Raw genomic sequence first — 20,601 nt, forward strand, 5'->3', positions numbered from 1 at the left:
TGATTCTTACTTATTATCTAAGTTTGGGACATTCTGTTCGGACTCCCTTGGCCCAGGAAATATGGTTCTGCCTATTATCTGGTGTGATGTGTAAGCATGTAGCAAAAAGACATAGCACTAAACAAAGATTCCAACCCTCAAAAACATGGAGCGCCAATATATAAATGAGCACATGAAATGTGTATATAAAAATCATAAAAAACAGCTTTATCTAATCCTAACTGTTGTAAAATAATGTAGTGCGAATGTAGTGTACTGTAGTGCCTACAGGTCCTGTATTAATGTCATTAAATATATCAGCAACACACTGGTTTCAATTCAGTCTGTATTACTGTATTTTTATAAATGCAAGTGTTTTATTCATTTCTGGATTAAATTTTATTTAGTTTCTTTTATTTTTAGTTAAGTTGCAGTGTTTATAGTTGCAGTCTTTGTTCAATTTTCTTGTCTTGGTTCAACCTATAAAATGATTGTCATTTCATTATAAAGATATTTCATCACAAGCACTTTTTTTTTCAGACTAAGCAGCTGCAACCTCTGTGAGAGAGGTTGTAAAGCTCTGTCCTCAATTCTCAGCTCTCAGTCCTCTCCTCTACAAGAGCTAGAGCTGAGTAACAATGACCTGCAGGACTCAGGAGTGAAGCTTCTGTGTGCTGGACTGAAAGATGCATATTGTACACTGCAAACTCTGAGGTCAGGATTCTAACTTTTTCACAGATGGTCATTGAAAATCTAAATATTACTGGATAAACACCCAAGCTTTATTGTAATTATTACTGATTGCCAAGTGAACATTTACTTACATTTGAGTGGATTATTGAATCCTTTTCAAAAGGTAGTATTGAGGCTTCTTCAGGTGTGTCTGTTTGCAACTTTTATATCCAACAGAATCATTGTTGACAGATGGATTGTTGTTTTGTGTGTCTGCAGTCTGTCAGGCTGTCTGATCACAGAGGAAGGCTGTACTTCTTTGGCCTCAGCTCTGAGCTCCAACCCCTCCCATCTGAGAGAGCTGGACCTGAGCTACAATCATCCAGGAGACTCAGGAATGAAGCTGCTGTCGGCTAGACTGAAGGATCCAGGCTGGAGACTGGACACTCTCAGGTATGGAGAATAGCTATGTCCCAATTCAGGGACCGCATGCTTCGGAGTACGCGCGCTTCACGGACTACGTGGGGTGGGTACTCCGAAGTGCAGGAATGGCGGAAGTGAGATGCTTGTGAAATGGCACGGTCTAGCCTCTGTCGCGCTGCTCAGGTTGCCTAGCAACCATGATACTAACCACGAGAAATGTTTCATTCAGGATTCTTTGACAGAAATGAAGGAGAAAAAATGTTTTTTTTATTCGTTTACTTTTTTTTATGACATCAGTTTGATTTGTTGAGTATCTGACGCTGAGACCACAGGACTGTAAAACATGATTGTTGGGCTTCATTTCTGTTCTGAACAGTCATTTTAAGATAAGCTAGTAAATAGCAATTAGCTAATTTCACTCATGAGACTAGTGTCATTATACTTTGGTAATATATGTAAATATAATATGGCCAATATTATAGTTTTTTTTTTGCATGCCTCCAAAAAAAATGGAGTGGCACGCATTTGTGCCACTCCAATTATTTGGAGTGGCACAAATAATTTGTGTGGCAGCTTATTGAATGCAGAACAGCTGATTTTTCTGTAAATAGTTTGAAATGGTTATTTTAAAAAAGGGTAAAAGGTAAATGGATGCAAATAACTTTCTTGTTTGCAAAACTTGTGCATAGGATTTTAAAATTGACAATCAATATTTGCATTTTAAGTTATGAAATATGATTCATTAAAGATGTTTGTGGTTGCTACAGTAAAAACTATAACTTTTTTTACTCTGATTTTATGGTTTTTGTCAGATTTTAGATCAATTGTGTTAATACGGTATGTCAAAATGAAAACATGGCTGTGAATTCAGACACGTGAGGTTGTGCTGAAAAGAATGATACCAAACAAGGCAAAGTAAATACAGGGAGTGCAGAATAATTAGGCAAATGAGTATTTTGTCCACATCATCCTCTTCATGCATGTTGTCTTACTCCAAGCTGTATAGGCTCGAAAGCCTACTACCAATTAAGCATATTATGTGATGTGCATCTCTGTAATGAGAAGGGGTGTGGTCTAATGACATCAACACCCTATATCAGGTGTGCATAATTATTAGGCAACTTCCTTTCCTTTGGCAAAATGGGTCAAAAGAAGGACTTGACAGGCTCAGAAAAGTCAAAAATAGTGAGATATCTTGCAGAGGGATGCAGCAGTCTTAAAATTGCAAAGCTTCTGAAGCGTGATCATCGAACAATCAAGCGTTTCATTGAAAATAGTCAACAGGGTCGCAAGAAGCGTGTGGAAAAACCAAGGTGCAAAATAACTGCCCATGAACTGAGAAAAGTCAAGCGTGTAGCTGCCAAGATGCCACTTGCCACCAGTTTGGCCATATTTCAGAGCTGCAACATCACTGGAGTGCCCAAAAGCACAAGGTGTGCAATACTCAGAGACATGGCCAAGGTGAGAAAGGCTGAAAGACGACCACCACTGAACAAGACACACAAGCTGAAACGTCAAGACTGGGCCAAGAAATATCTCAAGACTGATTTTTCTAAGGTTTTATGGACTGATGAAATGAGAGTGAGTCTTGATGGGCCAGATGGATGGGCCCGTGGCTGGATTGGTAAAGGGCAGAGAGCTCCAGTCCGACTCAGACGCCAGCAAGGTGGAGGTGGAGTACTGGTTTGGGCTGGTATCATCAAAGATGAGCTTGTGGGGCCTTTTCGGGTTGAGGATGGAGTCAAGCTCAACTCCCAGTCCTACTGCCAGTTTCTGGAAGACACCTTCTTCAAGCAGTGGTACACGAAGAAGTCTGCATCCTTCAAGAAAAACATGATTTTCATGCAGGACAATGCTCCATCACACGCGTCCAAGTACTCCACAGCGTGGCTGGCAAGAAAGGGTATAAAAGAAGAAAAACTAATGACATGGCCTCCTTGTTCACCTGATCTGAACCCCATTGAGAACCTGTGGTCCATCATCAAATGTGAGATTTACAAGGAGGGAAAACAGTACACCTCTCTGAACAGTGTCTGGGAGGCTGTGGTTGCTGCTGCACGCAATGTTGATGGTGAACAGATCAAAACACTGACAGAATCCATGGATGGCAGGCTTTTGAGTGTCCTTGCAAAGAAAGGTGGCTATATTGGTCGCTGATTTGTTTTTGTTTTGTTTTTGAATGTCAGAAATGTATATTTGTCAATGTGGAGATGTTATATTGGTTTCACTGGTAAAAATAAATAATTGAAATGGGTATATATTTGTTTTTTGTTAAGTTGCCTAATAATTATGCACAGTAATAATCACCTGCACACACAGATATCCCCCTAAAATAGCTAAAACTAAAAACAAACTAAAAACTACTTCCAAAAACATTCAGCTTTGATATTAATGAGTTTTTTGGGTTCATTGACAACATGGTTGTTGTTCAATAATAAAATTATTCTTCAAAAATACAACTTGCCTAATAATTCTGCACTCCCTGTAGTTTTTAACGGTAAAATGTGGAGGGAAAATCAAAAGTAGTTAAAAATGGCCAATTATACCCTGGACCCCAGAGGGTTAAAGGGTTAGGGTTAAAAGTTTTTTTTTAAGTAACGCAATAGTTACTTTTCAAGTAATTGATTACTTTTAGAATACTGTAACTCAGTTACTAAGTCAGTTACTTTTTTGAAGACGTAACTAGTAACTATAATTGAATTACTTTTTCAAAATAACTTGCCCAATACTGCCTATCACTCTTACTAAATCTGTCCGAATACTTACAAATATGGGTAAAACAAAAATTTACTTTCTGTGATAACTGTTTTTGATCGAATGAAGAGTAGACTGATATATGAAATATTCCTTTATTGGGTGAGAAAATCAGACCATGTCATAACCGCTTTAAGTCATACAGAATAGATATCAGAGCCTTAAACAGGCTGACTTCTGCTAAATGGGTCAAACTGGGCAGAAAGTATACAAACACATAACATCCTTATAGAATATGATGTAACACTATAGATCAACTTACCTCAGAATATATAAAGCATATAAACAATTACAGCAATATGATGCAACAAACACAGCAGTGCTACTAATCCAAAATACTCAAAGCTTCATAGAACTGAAACAAACATTTCTTTTTAGCTCCATTCTGCTGCTGATACATACTTTAGGTTTCTGAATATTAAACTTGTTGCTGCCTTTCATAGTGTGTAACTTGAAGGCTCTGAGTACTTTCTCCCACACTGAAAACACTGGGATGATAACATTATTTGAACATTACCTAATAAGACTGATTCAGGACAGACAATTAGTTATTTTAAACTTTCCTAGCAGTCCTTCACAAACAGGGAACAGTCTGTCTATTCTCTCCATCTGTCAGCTGCTGCTGGCTCTTCCTCCTCCTCTTCCTCACACACTGCTGAGTTTGTCCTGGTGGATCATCAGGGGTGCAAAGCCTCACAGATGATGTGCAGCAGTGGGTCCCTCAGTCTGTCCTCACTCTGGACACTTGCAGTTGTCACACATGGAAATCAAATGTGTGATAAGCTGCAGGATTCAAACACAAGTGTAACTTATAAATACATGTTCATACTTTTATTCCACAATCATAGAGAAAGAAACAGAGAGAGAGTGCAGGACAGACAGACAGGTGACAGTCTCAGGTGTACACACTGCTACAAAACAGCACAAGAGAAGGAGGATTTAGTGTTTGTGTTATTACGAGTGCTAAACAAGAAGAGTTCCCAGATGGTCCAGTGGACACATGTGTGACTCCTGTGATTAAAGCATCTAAAGAATCCAGAGCAGAGCGGCCTACTTAGCATTAGCTGCTCAATCACAGTCTAATGCTAAATGATCATGATTTAGCATTAGCTGTTGACAATGCGAACAAAGCAGTTAAGACAAAAAGCTCTTAGTAGGGTTATCTACCAATGAGGGGGCAGGACTGTGATCTGTAACAAATGACTCAGCTCCTCAGAGGTTGAGTTAACATGGTTACATGAGCTCAGAAAGCAGAGCCGTTGGAGAGTTGTGTCAGTGGAGATTCAGAATACAGGCTGTCACATGGTTCATGCAAACCACAAATAGTTCCTGAAGTGCTGATTTAAATATGTGAAGACAGGAGACAGAGTTGTGTATTTAGGTCATTACTACTATTACTCAATAAATGTATTGATATGGTCCATTGTTTGTGTGACAGAGGCAGAAATTTCTCTGTGTACATGCGGGGAAATAAATCAGAACATGATCAGGTTTCAGGGGGCATTAAAACACATCAAAACAACGCTGCACTCACTCAGAGGTCAGAGGTAATGTACAGTGACCACATTGACACCAAGAGGAGATAAACAGCTGGCAGCAAAGGCAGGGAGGTGTCGTTTCAACCTAAACAGAAGAGGAATATAAAGATAATGAAAGTGTAAGTTTGAATCAGTCATATTTCATTCAATACCGTGGTGTAGTGACAGATCCAGGATCAGTCCAAATCATCAGCAGTTTGATCCACGTATGGATTGAGGTGTATTTGTGAAAATGTTGGACTGTTCCTTTATCAGTGTGTAACAGTGTGTGTGTGAGAGCCATGTAATGTCCGTGTGTGCATGCTGACTGTGCTGCTCTGACCCCCCTCCTCCTTTCAGGGTGGAGCCTGCTGGAGTCCGATGGTTGAGACCAGGTCTGAGGAAGTGTAAGTGTGTTTTTAATGGGATTCATGAAAACAAAGCAGCACACATTCAACCATCTTCATCATGTCAGGAGTCATCATCAAAGTGTCAATCAATGAACAGATGATGGATCAATAACTGCAGCTGGATTGTGTTTGTTCTCTCCATCAGATTCCTGTCAACACACAATCGACACAAACACAGTGAACACAAAGCTCCAACTGTCTGACAACAACAGGAAGGTGACACATGTGGAGGAGGTTCAGTCATATCCTGATCATCCAGACAGATTTGATGTTCCTCAGCTGCTGTGTAGAAATGGTCTGACTGGTCGCTGTTACTGGGAGGTCGAGTGGAGAGGATACGTTTATATATCAGTGAGTTACAGAAGAATCAGAAGGAAAGGAGGCAGAGACTGTGTGTTTGGACAGAATGATCAGTCCTGGAGTCTGTGGTGCTCTGATGATGGTCCTCGTTATGCCTGGCAAAATAACAGACAAACATCCATCTCCTCCTCCTCCTCCTCCTCCTCCTCTGTCTCTAACAGAGTAGCAGTGTATGTGGACTGTCCTGCTGGCATTCTGTCCTTCTACAGAGTCTCCTCTGACACTCTGATCCACCTCCACACCTTCAACACCACATTCACTCAAACTCTTTATCCTGGGTTTACAATCTGTTCTGCTTCCTCAGTGTCCCTGTGCTGAGTGGAGTGTAAAGAGTGTCTCCTGTTAGAGAAACACTCTGACTGTTGAACAGATAGTTCAGTCTGTACATGTCTGTCTCTTTCACTCACAAACACGTTTTCACATTCATGGATTCAATCAGTTGATGTTTGAAACTCTTCTAAATGATTCCTTGTAAACTTCTTCCTCTTCAGTCCTTTAAAGATGGAAGCTCCCATTATTCCAGGATCCACATGTTGTTTTTCTGTCTTTTTCCACTCAAAGCTTCACAGTGAATCTCAGTATGTTGTGTTTCTCTGAAGCTCCCTTCACAACCAGCTCCTCTGCATTTCCAACAAGTCTGAGCTCATTAAAATGAATCCAAATGTTTGATTTCTCTTTCTTTTTGGGATGTTTCCAAACTCTCCACATGCTCTTACTGTTTCACTCATTGTTGGAAGAGTTTAGCAAACTCAAATATCTGACTGACGTCACACAGACAGAAGGATGAACCAGTGAGGCACAGAACACAGTTACTGGAGATACTGGATCAGCTCCATGTGAACCTCTGATGGAGAAGCTGCTGACCCAGAGAAACATCAGGACATGACAGGCAGCTGCACTGATCTAACAACATGTAGCAGAGTTGATCTATGTTAGAGGATCTATCACAGCAGCTGAAAGTCCAACACTGGATACCAGCTGAGCCTGTGCTGAGTGTTACAGGAAAAGAAACACTGACACTGGTAGACACAGTGATGCTGACTGGGGCACAGAGCTGAATGATGCAGCATCAGGACACTGTTTCAGTCTGACTGACAGAGAAACCTGTAGCTGCATCTACATGTGAGGCAGAGGCCACACAAGCAGGTTTCTATGTTTCACAGTGACTGAGATCTTCAGTGGGGGTGGACATGCTCCTGTACAGACCTCTGAGGAGAACCAAGGTGCAGTCAAAGAGTCCAGTCTGTCCTCACAGATGTCAACATGTGGTTTCATCAGGTCTGCTGTCAGCTAGCAGGCTCACATCAGAATCACTGTTCCTGAAAAACACAGTCTGTGTGACATCATCAGTCAGCTGATCGTCCCAGATCTGAATGGTTTCTGTCTCTACTGAGGAAGTCAGAGAATCTCACTGAGGTGTGGATCAGGTCTGAGTGACCTGTGGAGGGACAGCTTTAAACAGTCCACAGGTCTCACGTCCTGCTCAGTCTGGTAGCAGATACCTCGTATTGTTCCAGATGTGCTGACATCACCAGCAGCAGCAGCAGCACAGCTGTGTGATACGATGAATCTCAGTTATTGATCCAACACACAGTAAATACAAAGATCAGGATTTATGAGAGTAATCATTATGAGTCTGAACACATGATCACTGAATGTTAGTCTCCACAATAATAAGCTAACACAAGCAAACACAGCTTTCAGCTCTTATTTTGAAACTTCTTTAGAGAGCTGTGATGTGAGCGTGCCTGGCTCTGAGGCACTTGGGTCAGCCTCTGTTGTTTAGAAGTGTTACAGACTGTGAATGACACAGACCTGTCAGTTTCATGTTTGTCTGTAACACAGCTCAGGGGCTCCATGCTGAACGCATCCATCCAGTGTTATTGATCCAGGACTAATACCAGCATTGGGATCAATACTACACAATCACATGTGTCCACGTGATGGATTTGACCAGCTTTATTCATTAATTAAAGACTGCCAGTGACTTCAGTCTGAGGGTTTGAAGTTTCCATGTCTGTGTGATGTGTGGTGTGAAGGCTGCTGGTTAAGCTGGGACTCACTGTTTAAAGCACTGAGTGCTCATAGAGAGATGCTCCATGAGTCCCAGTACAGACTACAAACATGGTGGAAACTTAGCTTTGATATCCACACACTCTGCACGTCTGTGAGTAACTGTGATGAAGATGTGCAGTGAGAGTCAGAGCCAGGAGATAAAAACTCCTGTTTGACCACAGCCTCAGTTTGTTCCTGCACTTCAAACACTTCCTGTTGTTGACTGGGTGGAGTCAGGAAGCCAGCGAGGCCCTGCAGGACTGAGACTGCAGACTGGGACGTGCTCTGTGATGGAGATCAACAGCATCACTGACTGTTTCTGTGAGGACACCATCATCCCAGCAGGGCTGTTTCCCAACAACAAGCCTGGACCATCAGAGACCTGAAGCTGCTGCTGAATGAAAGAAGAGGATCTTCAGGTCTGGAACAAGGACGAGCTGAGAGTGTTAATAACGTTACTAATGTTCAGTTACACTTTACTAGGTCACATCTGTGACACACGTCACTTAAATAAAGAAGGAAATATTGGCTCTGTTTTATCTGCTGGGCCCAAAAGTGACTCCCCGTATTTAAACTGCTATGAATAACTTGTTGGTCTATAATATGTGAAACATGTGTCAAATGTATCCATCATGAAAGATATCAGGTCATCTTGAGCCACAAAAACATTCCTATCATGAGGTAGAAGCTGGAATCAGTTTGTTCCAGAGGGACGTTTATATATCCCATATTTATCCAGTTAAAGTCACATTGAAATTCAAAAATGTCTTTGTTCTGCTTTTATGTGACATGTCTGTGCTGGTGTGGTATTTTATCCTCCTAATGTTTCCTTGATTAAATGGGCGGAGAGAAAAATACACAGCCAAAGAGCATTTGAAGCGGCATAACACGAGTTGAGACAAGAACACATTGAGAAAGTCTTGGGTGTGGAGACAAGACAATTCTTCCTCTACAGAAACTGTAAGCTTCCTTCTTTCTACCTTTAACCTTTTGTAAATTATTGATTAAATGGAGTCAAACTGATGAAAATCCTCATCAAATGATGATCTGAATTATTTCAGAACACAAACTGTTTGTGTTTTTTATTTAATGAAAACTGTTGTGTTTCCGTTGAAGTTGGTGTGAAATGTTTCCCTTGCATCAGCTTATTTTTAACAGAAATCTGCTGCTCCATAGTTCATGTTTACAGACTCACAGCTGGACCCATGGAGTGTGTGTGTGTAGGGGTGTGTGTGTGTGTGATCACAGTCTGGGAATAAGAGCAGCAAAAGAGCCTTATTGTTTTATCCCTTATAAGGATGTTTGATGTTTTGATTTTGTATTTATCGCTTTTGTGTTGTGGACATTTTACCACCAGCAATGTTTTTATTTTGTTTTGTTTTAGAAATTTTTCGTCTGACACATGCTGACATATGACCTCCACACAGACCATGAGACTGAAACAAATAAAAACTAATCTGAAATAAATAGAAATGAGTTACAAAATATGAAACTATAATAACTCGGAAATTCTTGTTGAGTAAACAATAAAAAAAAATGAAGCCTTATGTTGTGAGCAGAAAGCACATCAAACTTTACGCTGATCATTTTTCACTTCATGCGAAACATCAGCTCAGCTTTAATATTCAAAGACAAAAAGGCAACACCCTGTAAACTAAAGTGCAAAGTTCAAACTTGTTCATTACTCAGGTGTAACAAACCGTCAGTTTATGTTGGGCGCTGCTCAGACAAGCATAACGTGCACACACAAACACTCGTGAGGCTTTCGTGCACGCTGCTGTTATTTGCAGGTTTACTTAGTTTTCCACAGCTGGAGCTCATAAATCCAGATTAAACAAATTATATCTTTTGTTTAATAACAATGTAAGTAATGTTAATATCTATGGTCACAATCTAAGCTGTGGCTTTACATTTAAGCATTGAGTTTTCAGATGCGCAGCCTGGACTCATTGCAGGTTACAGCTCAGATTTTTCTATTTGCCAAGTACAACAAGTTTGCACTTGTTGATATGAATGTCTTCACTCAGCAACACACACCTTTGTCACAGGGCTAATTGGTCCATGATTCTAATTTAGTCGTGAAACACAAAACATCATGGTAAATAACAACACAACTGAACTACATTACACTGAAGAAACAAATAACATATTTGAAACATTTCAAAGAAAGAGACCCCGTCTCAGTGAACTGGAGTATGTCTGTACTGGATCTGGATTCATCGTCGTCCCTCCCAACAGCGACACAGTGATCCAACTTATGAATTGGTGATAATGACCTACTGAGCCTGCTAGCAGGTGCAGGAGGGCCAATCTGAGCCACAGTTATGGGGGTGATAACTGCTAATAACAGCCACTGATGGACTGATAACATCCGAAGCGGGTATCCTTCGGTCGCCTCAGTTGTTTGGCTGAAAAAGAAAATGCCTGTGGCTCCAAACTAGCTGCTTCAAACCAGCGAGTGGAGAACAAGAGGACTCAGAGTTGTGTCAATGTGACACGTGTCAGCTCCATGGCAGTAAACACAGGACTGACTGTTCATCATTTGAATTTACAGCAGCTTCTGCAGGGCACCGTCCAGAGCAGCAATGCATGGAAATCACATGAAATCTCCTTTTTTCACCTTCTTCCTCTAACAAGATCCTCAGTCAGCTGCTGTTTCTGTTGTGGAGGCAAATCCATCCTGTTTCCTTCAAAGCATCATTTCCACTTCAAAGCTGTGAAAATGTGTCAGATGAAGTTCCCACTTTAAAAAGTGATGATGAAACTGTGGCACTTGGCCACAACAAGAATTTCTCAGACTACTGACTTAAACCCAAAACACATCACGTTTGTCTGCTGGAGGGAAAATGTTAGCATAGGACACACCTGATGCTTCAGATCCCAGAGACGAAGAAGGACATGTTTGTACGAACCTTTGGATCAGCATGGCCTTTGTCCTTGTGATGTCATCAGCTTTTGAAGGACTGTCAGGGCGGTGACAGGAAGTGACCTCAGTCTAAAGGTCATTTGTGGGGCTGAGCTGATGGACAGCATCAAAATGTTAATGCAGCTGAAAAGACACTCATTTTCCTTCTGGATTCATACATTTATCATTTTAAACTCAGAATAAACTGTTCAAGTCAAAGACATTCCCCCATCAGGGAGTAAAGACGAGTTCCACACATTCTTATAGCTCTGCAGTGACACATTCAACACAAATAACATCATCCAGGTATGAAGCTGACCTTTGACCTGAAACCCAGAAACAAACATCACTGAATTGTCAGTTATGGGGCTGATGACATCACTGCCCTGTCACTGTAGAGGTGCTGTGATCATAAATGTGTGTTCATCACATTAATATCACCTCAGATATGTTCTTGTAGAACAGCTTCATCCTTTTATTTTAGCTGGAGGCTCAAACAGAGCTGGGAGCTCATAAAAATATTAAAGCAAATTTTTAAAGGTCACAGGAGGTCAAAGGTCAGAGCTCCTTTGTGTCTGAGGGCGGCCTCATACTGGAGAAGGATGAAGGAGTCTGACCAGTGAGCCTAACCACATCCGTTAGCATCATTTCAGTGTTTCAGTCATTTAAAAACTCTTCCTGTCTCTGTGGTGGTTACAGTGACATCATGCAGTTTGTGTTTTGACCTCCAGAGGGCAACAAATCAGCACAGACAGAGAGCTCCATTCAAACTTTGCTGCCATCAGTAATAATTCTTCCATTATATATTACCTCCCACCCACTCCATGACATGCTGTCTAGCCATAGGAGCACATTCATTGAGAGACTTAGATTATCAAAAAGCACCACTGAATGACACAGGAAATCATTCCTGCCCGTGGCCATCTCCCTGTACAAGTCCTCCCTCTAATACACTGTAAACACTGTAATAGTTACACCCTTTTTTGCACAGACTCCTTTCTACTAGTAATGTTGCTGTCAATATTCTTGATATTTATTTATAATCACCTCTGTCAATCCTTGTTATTTATTGAGTGATTTGTATATATTGTGCTATTTCTTAAATCTGTAAATCTGCAACATATTGTACTGTTAAACAGTCTAGTCTGTTTCTGTTACAATATTGGAGCAACAGTAACCCACATACTTTCCTTAGGGATTTATAAAGTATTCTGATTCTGAAATATAATCATCAGTGTTTGAGAAGTTATGATATCAGAAGCAATCTAGACATGTGTGACAATACTGAACATGTCACATGACTCACCTTAAACATCATGTGATCCACTCTCAGTCTGAACTTTCATTCATGACTTCAACAGGTTGAAATGAGCTTTGAAGAAACATCAGTTTAGTGCTGAAATATTCAACCACTGCAGGAAGAAGAACAACAAAGTGATGACAGATATTTGTGTTTCAAACAGGAAAACCAGCAAAAATAAATCACCTTTAGATAACCTACCAGAGGTTTGGGAGTTTCCCAGCTGCACCTGAACGTAGCACAGAGTGTTTCTGATGCTTCTTAATGTGAAGGTGCCCTCAAACGGCTCTCTTTGTGTTTCCTTCCAGCCCGAAGTTTACTTTCACTTTCCTGAACTTCATGTTTGTGATGCTGATCTTCTCCGTCTGAAGCTCTGTGTAAAGGTACTGTCAGCATTCTGTAATGTTTTCCTGTCTAATATCGGCTGTGTGAAAGCTTAGTTCCAGCACAAACAGTGACAAATTTGTTGCTCCATAGTTCACAGTAACGGACGCACAGCTGGGTCAACGAGGCAGTGTTGAACACTCTCCCGCCTTTTTGTCTGGGTGTGATTTTGTGTTGAAATTAAATTAAAAATTCAGAGACTATCTAAAGCCTGCATATAAAAATGGCTTGGACAGCAAGACCTGGTTCATAGTTTAGTTCAGTGTTGAATCTTTGAGCTGACTGTTTTGTCTTCAGTTTCTGGAAGTTTCAGCTGTTGTATTGTCTTGGATGTTTGTAGTTTGAAGGAAAAAATACTCCATGATGAGTCAGTCTGAATGTTTTCAGTGATGATCTGTAGGAAAATAACAGTTGAGACATTTTCAGCTCTCAGTAAAGGGTGGAGTTTGTGGTTCAGCATGTAGGACAGTTTGCAGATGGCGGCAGCAGCTCTGTAGGTCGACAGTTTTAGTTTTGGACTGATGTAAAAATTCTTCCTAATGTTTCCTGTTGTCTAAAACAGTGATTCTCAGGGCTCTCTCTGGTGGTATGTGGGAAATCTCCAATTTTCCTTTAAGATTAAATAATATACCATTGTGGAGGTATGCAAAGATGGCAAGAGAGTTCCCGAGGCTCTTCTGGGAGCTGGAGACAACCAGAAAATGTCTCCCCGAGCGTGAGTCCTCTATGAAGAGCAGCCTTTCCTTATCACCAGTGGTCGCGGCTGCTACAGAGCGCTGGCGGGCTCATTTCCCTGGGCTTTAAAACTGCCATGGCGGCACGGCGCTGTCGCGCTGATTGTAAAAACACAGCCCTTTTCCGCGGTGCCACCATGCCGCGATCCCAACCACCATTGATTTGTCAGAGGCCTCCGGAAGAATCGGTGGGGGTGTGGGAGATGCCGTTGGTGAATCGGGAACAATCGCCTGGATGCTGAAGCTCCTGGTAGACAGGAGAATGCGATCCGATTCTTCTGCCAGCTCGCACTGGCAACTGTCGAAGGTAGACGTGAGTGAAGTGGAATCTGCCGTCATCCGTTCCTAGCAAGAATACCGTGCTCTCTGTGAGCATGAGAGAGAGAGGAGTTTCTTGGGCCGATCTGCATCAGAGAGGGAATAGCCCCACAGCAGCAGCGTCTTGAGAGCGGTGTATTCCCCTTGGGTGGGGGGATCCCGGAGGACGTTCATCACACAGCAAGTGGACAGCGGATCCAGCGAGGTCACCACATGATAGGATTTCGTGTCATCGGCTGAAACACCATGAAGAGCAAACTGAGCTTCGATGTGCACGAACCACGAAGGAGGGTCGTGAAGCCAAATATGCGGCAGCTACAGCTCTGCCATCACTTCCGACATGAATGAAGACAGAAAACTATACAGCAGTGACGTTTGTAGGGTTACTGAAGTTGGACTAGCTGGTATATAATGATGTGCTGTGGGTGGCTAGCTACACAGCTATTAGTGATGTGTCGGTCGCGAACGAAATGGCTCTTAGATCCGGATCTTTAACGTGAACGACGCGAGCCGGCTCCTTATTGCGAGCTGTGGGGTTTTTCTTTATCTTTCTCTCACCCTCTCTCTCTCGCACTTTTTTTCCACTTCACTCCACACGCGAGCCTTGTGCTTTGCGCTGTGAAGGGGGGTAGTTACACTGGCAGTAGCACAGGAACAAAGCAGGAGGGACAGAGAGAGAGAAAGAGAGCCAGGGACAACAACGTCACATTAGAAAGGTATAGTAATCATCCACAACTATTTTCAGTTGCAGATGATAAAGGATTCAGAAAGTTTATTCATGCAGGCCAATATGACAGAGAATGTGCATCTTCTTTTTGTTTGGTATTGTAATTTATATTTAATTGTGTTGTGGTTTGCAGTGTTTTGTGTTGTTTCATTTTAAATTTGTTAAAATGGAAAAAGCTGAAAATTTAAATAGTTAAAAGTTGAACTGTGACTAGTTGGTTTTTGTATTATATGATTTATTTATTACATTTTATGTGGAGTGAATAAATAAAAGTATATTTACGGTGCCCGCTAGAGACAAAGCACATACAAACTCCAAAACATGTAAAAACTCCAAAACACATACAAAACACAACAGAAGTGCTCCAGAATGCTCGGCGCAGTGTTGAGCTTTTGTTACCTAGTGGCTACACAAGCCAGGAAGTACCAACGAGCGGAATTGGTGTGTGGTAGTAACAGGTAAATGAACATTTTTTTTTAAATTATTTGAATATATATGAGTGCCTGTGTATAAATACACAAACCATACACATATGCTTTCAATTGTGTAATTTAAGTGATCTAGGTAGCTCTGTTTTGGAAGTTCAGTTCATGCTAGAAATGTGTTTTGGAGTTTGTACGTGCTTTGTCTCTAGGGGCCACCGCATATATTTATATATAAACATATATAAATAAAACCACTTTTTTTTACATTAGTAATTCCTTTTGTGCATAATGTTATATTATTGTTAATAATAAATTAATTAAAGCAACAAAACAACCTGAAGAGCCGGTTCGGAGCCGAAAGAGCCGGTTCTCTAAAAAGAGCTGGAAATCCCATCACTAACAGCTATGGTTAGCATAATATAAACAGTGAAGCTGGAAGATGAACACTAAATTTTTTCCACTTGATAAAAGTTCACGTCAGGGATCCCGATGGTTAAGGACAAATGTAATTGCATGGCAAGATGCTGTAAACAGACCAAACTTCAGTGAGGAGAACAACTGCAATTTAAGGTTAGTCATTAATATACTGCTGCATGGGCTGTAGTTACACTGTAATGTTTTAAAAACTGAGCTTTAAAATGAATGGTGATTATAAAAGATTGACTTTTTTAGGGGCTTTTTCTGATTAAATAGAACAAAATACAAAGCATTAAAACATGTTAAAAACATGTTAACAGCATTAATAAATGCAGAGTAGTTTGGACCAGGTTTCATCAGGTCATCACTTAAAGATTGGCTATCCCACCTGCTGTGAATGTTTTAATGCAGTACACTTGTTATTAATATCACTTGTCACATCCTGTTTATGACAGTTAAAATAAATAACATTCATATTTAAAATAAAATTGTCTTGTGTAAACTGTATGTGGTCTTAAATAGGCCTATACTACTGTACTTTAATGTCAGTCATAAGGGTGGTACTTCAAGAGCCATATATTTTATGAGGTAGTACTCACTGTGAAAAGTTTGAGAACCACTGCTCTAAAAGTTGACACTGCTCACAGATAAATATGTGTGTTTTCAACCTTTGATCAGTTTTTGCTACCACTGTTTTCTTGATGTGATGAATGTGCAGCTGGAAACATCTGGAGTTGGTGAGGACAGGTTGAAATGTTGACAGCATGATCAGCAGCTAAGCTGAACAGCAGATTTCCTCTCAGAGTTTTAGGATTCAGACAATTCTGATCACTTTCTGTTAGAGATGTTTGACTTTAAAACTTTGTCTGAATTGATGCTGCTGCCTTCAGAGAGGGTTCAGCCTTCACAGTGAAATGAAAGAGGAAAGACGTAAATGTTCCTGTGCAGTGAGCTCCCTCAGACATTTAATTACACTCAAACAGCAGCTTCACTGCATTTAGTTCATGTTTGCCTGTTAGACACAATCATTGCTGTGTTTTAGTGTCTCTGCTGGAACTGCACAAAACTCCTCATACACCATCCAAACACTAAGAGGATGTTAAAAACACAGGGGCACATTCGCCCCTCGCCCCAGGAGAGACCCTGGAGCTGAGAAAGTACCAGAACACACAGATAAGAAAAGACAGCTTTTCAGTAGTTCAGCAACAACAACTTCAGTTTTCTTCCACTTGAGCAAAAGTTCCAGCAAAGAAAATATTTTAAGATCAGAAATGAAAAGATCAAATCTATCAGGTGTTAGCAACAGCTTAGCAACCACACTTCCTGCTTTCTGAAGGTCTCTGTGCTCAAACACTAAACCACTAACAGTTAAGACTGTGGCAACAGGAAGTGTGCTAGTTTGATGAAACTACTTCCTGTAATTACACAGGCAGATATGTAGAGACTGCTTTTCTCTTGACTATGTGGGTCTGCAGGTTTAGGTCTTATTGTTCTGATTTTGACAGAGTTTGAAGAAGAAAGTTAAACTCTTCTTCAGTCACATGATGTTCCTCTGTCTCTATATCTGTTTCTCTGATTGCAGCTGTGTTTGAAAACACGCTAGCTCTTCTGATCGTCTTTGTGTCATGGATCAGTAAATAAGCTGGTGAAATTTTGGTGTTTAAATAACATGTCTTTCTTTTACTCAGCCTGCTGTCACTTTGTTTTTGATTGAAATAAAATGATTCTCCAGTTTAACCGCTGAGACTGCAGCTACTTAATGATTTAAGTGATTTTGACAGTTTTTATTTATATTTTCACCACGGTAAGTAAACTGTTCAGCAAATGTTCTTGTTGCTGTTAGTAATGTCTCCTCATACTTTGATAATTTATTTATTTCTGACTCACTCACAGCCCAAATTTAAACTGTGTTGAGATTGGTATTCTTATATAGAGGAAGAGGACTTGTGCTAGTTTTTAGGAACCGGTTCATTTATTGCATAGGGGATGCAAGACAATTCTCCACTTTTGCACTTGAGTTGATTAAAGTTGGAAGTAAAATTAGTTTTATTGTGTTGTAATTTATGTACTACCTAATTCAAACAGTTCTGTCAACTGACCTCTCAGACAGAAAGTACTCAAATTCATACTAAAAGGTTAGTGATTTTATTTAAACCACAAACGAATCAAGAATTCAAACACAAGATCTACATTAGCTGAGGTCACAATTTCAAAGGGCAGGTTATTCCATAGGTCCAAAACCACTCCACAGAATCTCTCTCAGGAACACTGATCAGCTCGCCTGCTCTCCAGTTGCGTTGAGTGCCAGTTGACTGCTCCAAGCTGACAGATCTCCGGCTCCCTTCTCCCATCACTCGGGAACAAGACCCCGAGATAGTTAAACTCCTCCACTTGGGGCAGGGTCTTGTCCCTGACCCGGAGTGGGCACTCCACCCTTTTCCGGCTGAGGACCATGGCCTCAGATTTGGAGGTGCTGATTCTCATTCCCACCCCTTCACACTCAGCTGTGAACCGTTCCAGTACAAGCTGGAGGCCATCACCCAATGAAGCAACAGAACCAAATCATCCGCGAAAAGCAGCCACCACATGGCTACGCCTAGAAATCCTGTCCATAAAAATTATGAACAGGCGGAGTCCATCACCCACTGAAAACAAGTCCGACTTATTGCCAGCTATGCGAACTAAGCTCTTGCAATGGTTGTATAAGGATCGAATGGCCTGTGGCAAAGGGCCAGACACCCCATACTCCCAGAGCACCCCCCACAGGACTTCCCAAGGGACACAGTCGGATGCCTTCTCCAAGTCCACAAAACACATGTAGACTGGTTGGGCAAACTCAACCAGTGAACCCTCAAATATCCTTGAGAGGGTGAAGAGCTGGTCCAATTTTCCGGCCCCTGATCTCCACGCAACATTGTACAGGCATGTCAACCAGGACAGCCCTGACATAGGGTTGATAGTGTGCCCAGCCTTAGTCCATGGGGCCCGGCCGGGCACAGCCCGAAAAAGGGACACGGGCCCATCCTCTTGCAGGTCCAGCACCTGCAGGAGGTGCCGTAGGGGTCGGGTGCAATATGAGGCAGGCGGCGGCCAGTAGCAGAGGCCCTGGCAGACAGATTCCCAGCTACCAAGGAGACATTGCGATTTTAAAAAAATACATTTGAGAGGATGGAGTGTGAATTTGGTTGTGTGTGTGCCCAGTTAATTACCTTAGCTCTGACTTTCCAAGGAACTTAGTTGATTGGTGGCCCATTTCTAAGTTCTCTCACTCTTTACATAGACACACTTTTCCAGGGGATGTTTAGTGACTTGAGACAGATATCATGGTTCTGGGTCATTTTCACCCAGCATTTTAAATTTTATTGTGTTTTGGTGACATTTGGTATTATGGTTTATTATTTAAGGTTTATTTGGTTAATTCTGAGTTTATTCCATGTTAGTTTCTTGTACACTTAGGTTCCCCTTGTGGCTTTGTCCTCTGTGTCCCTCTCTGTGTATCTGGTGCATTTGTGTGTGTCCTTGTGTCTTGTTTCCCTTTTCTGTTCCCATGTTCCTCTCCTTGGGGTCCATTATGTCTCCCCAGTTTATTGTGTTTCATGTCCTGTTGTCACAGTCTATATCTACAAGTCTACAAGTTGAATTCTGAGTTTATTCTTGCCTCAGTGAGTCTACTTTTGGGTCCTATCCTGCCTGCTTCACACAGCCAGTTCATGACATCAGAATGTCTTCAAAGCAGAAAAAAATGAAGTGGATGTTGAAATCTCTAAGGACATCATTCACAAGGGCCTGAAGAACAACTGGGTCTTCAGCTGATCCAAATGGCATTACCAAATACTCGAAGTGTAAAAGACGCACTCTGATAGCCATCTGTCACTTACCAGTCTCCTTTATTCTCAAGTAGTATACAATGTGCAGGTCCTTTTTACTTATGGTTTACTTGTAGTTAGTGCATATGCGTCAACTGGCATGCAGCCTGTTTCAGTAGCTCCTCCTTTTTTCTCCCTACTTTAAACATTTTCTGACTTTTTCTTTGGTATTTACTTAATACATAATTTTCTCAGGTATTACTAAAGTATTCAAATTCTTATTCCCAGAGAACATTTTCGTGAATCAAGATTTAAATCCAATGTGATGGACCGAGTTGAAAAGCAGGAGTTGTCACAGGAATTATAGAAAAAGAGAGTTTTCCTTTATTCAACCCAAAAAGTAATGACAAAAATGATAAATGTTGAGCTCATAAAGACGTAAAAGAAACAAGACTGAACTCAGGCAAACAAAATGTGAACTTGACAAACCAACTGACTGCCCATACAAACATACTGTAAGTGACATAAAGAGGAAATGACAAACAAGGGTATATCTAATGGCTGAATCAGACCACTATGACACAGCAGGGGTAGCTAAACAACACAATTACGAACCACAAAAACAATGCAGAACAGTTGCGTTTGTTAATAGACTAAACACCAAAGAAAAAAATCCCAAAACACTAAACTTTAAATACAAATATGTACTTAAATACAAAGCCTAGTTTAAAGAAAATACACACTCTCCCCCCTCCAGCAGGAACTGGTTGTGCAGTCCAATCATCCCCTCTAAGTACTCTAAGCATAGACCACCATCTTTGCCTTGTCATGGCAGTTGACGAATTGGTAAAAGAAACAAGGATTAGTCACAATCACAAACCAAAAATAAGAAATGAAGTGGTATAAATACATAGGTAAACTAAATATGTGAGCATACAAATAGAACAAATGTACTTATACCAATCAATAAACTCATTGCAATGCAAATTAAAATGTGTCATTGTGTTTAGATGACAGAATAAGCGAAAGTACATAAGAGTTACCGACTTTAGAGTGTGGACAGGGGTTTGGCCATCACATCTGTAGATAAGATAAGATAACCTTTATTAGTCCCACACGTGGGAAATTTGTTTTCAAACCCAAATTATTTGCAAAGAACTGCAAATTCAGGTTCTATCATATGTTAAGGACTTTATGATACCACGTTATCCAAGCATTCTGTCACGATCCTGGGTCTGTTGACCCAGCGTTTTGGAGTTTTAGTTTATTTTGATGTTTATGGTTTGTTTAAGTTCATTAGCTTATCTAAGTTCATTTGCTTGTTAGTTTACCCTTGCGTTTTCAACCCCTGTTAAGTCTTCCTTGCCCTTCGCGTGTTTCATGTCTGTGTGTCTTATGTTGTCAAGTTCATGTTG

The sequence above is a fragment of the Oreochromis niloticus genome, linkage group LG3 (assembly GCF_001858045.2).
Source record: "Oreochromis niloticus isolate F11D_XX linkage group LG3, O_niloticus_UMD_NMBU, whole genome shotgun sequence".
Taxonomy (NCBI): domain Eukaryota; kingdom Metazoa; phylum Chordata; class Actinopteri; order Cichliformes; family Cichlidae; genus Oreochromis; species Oreochromis niloticus.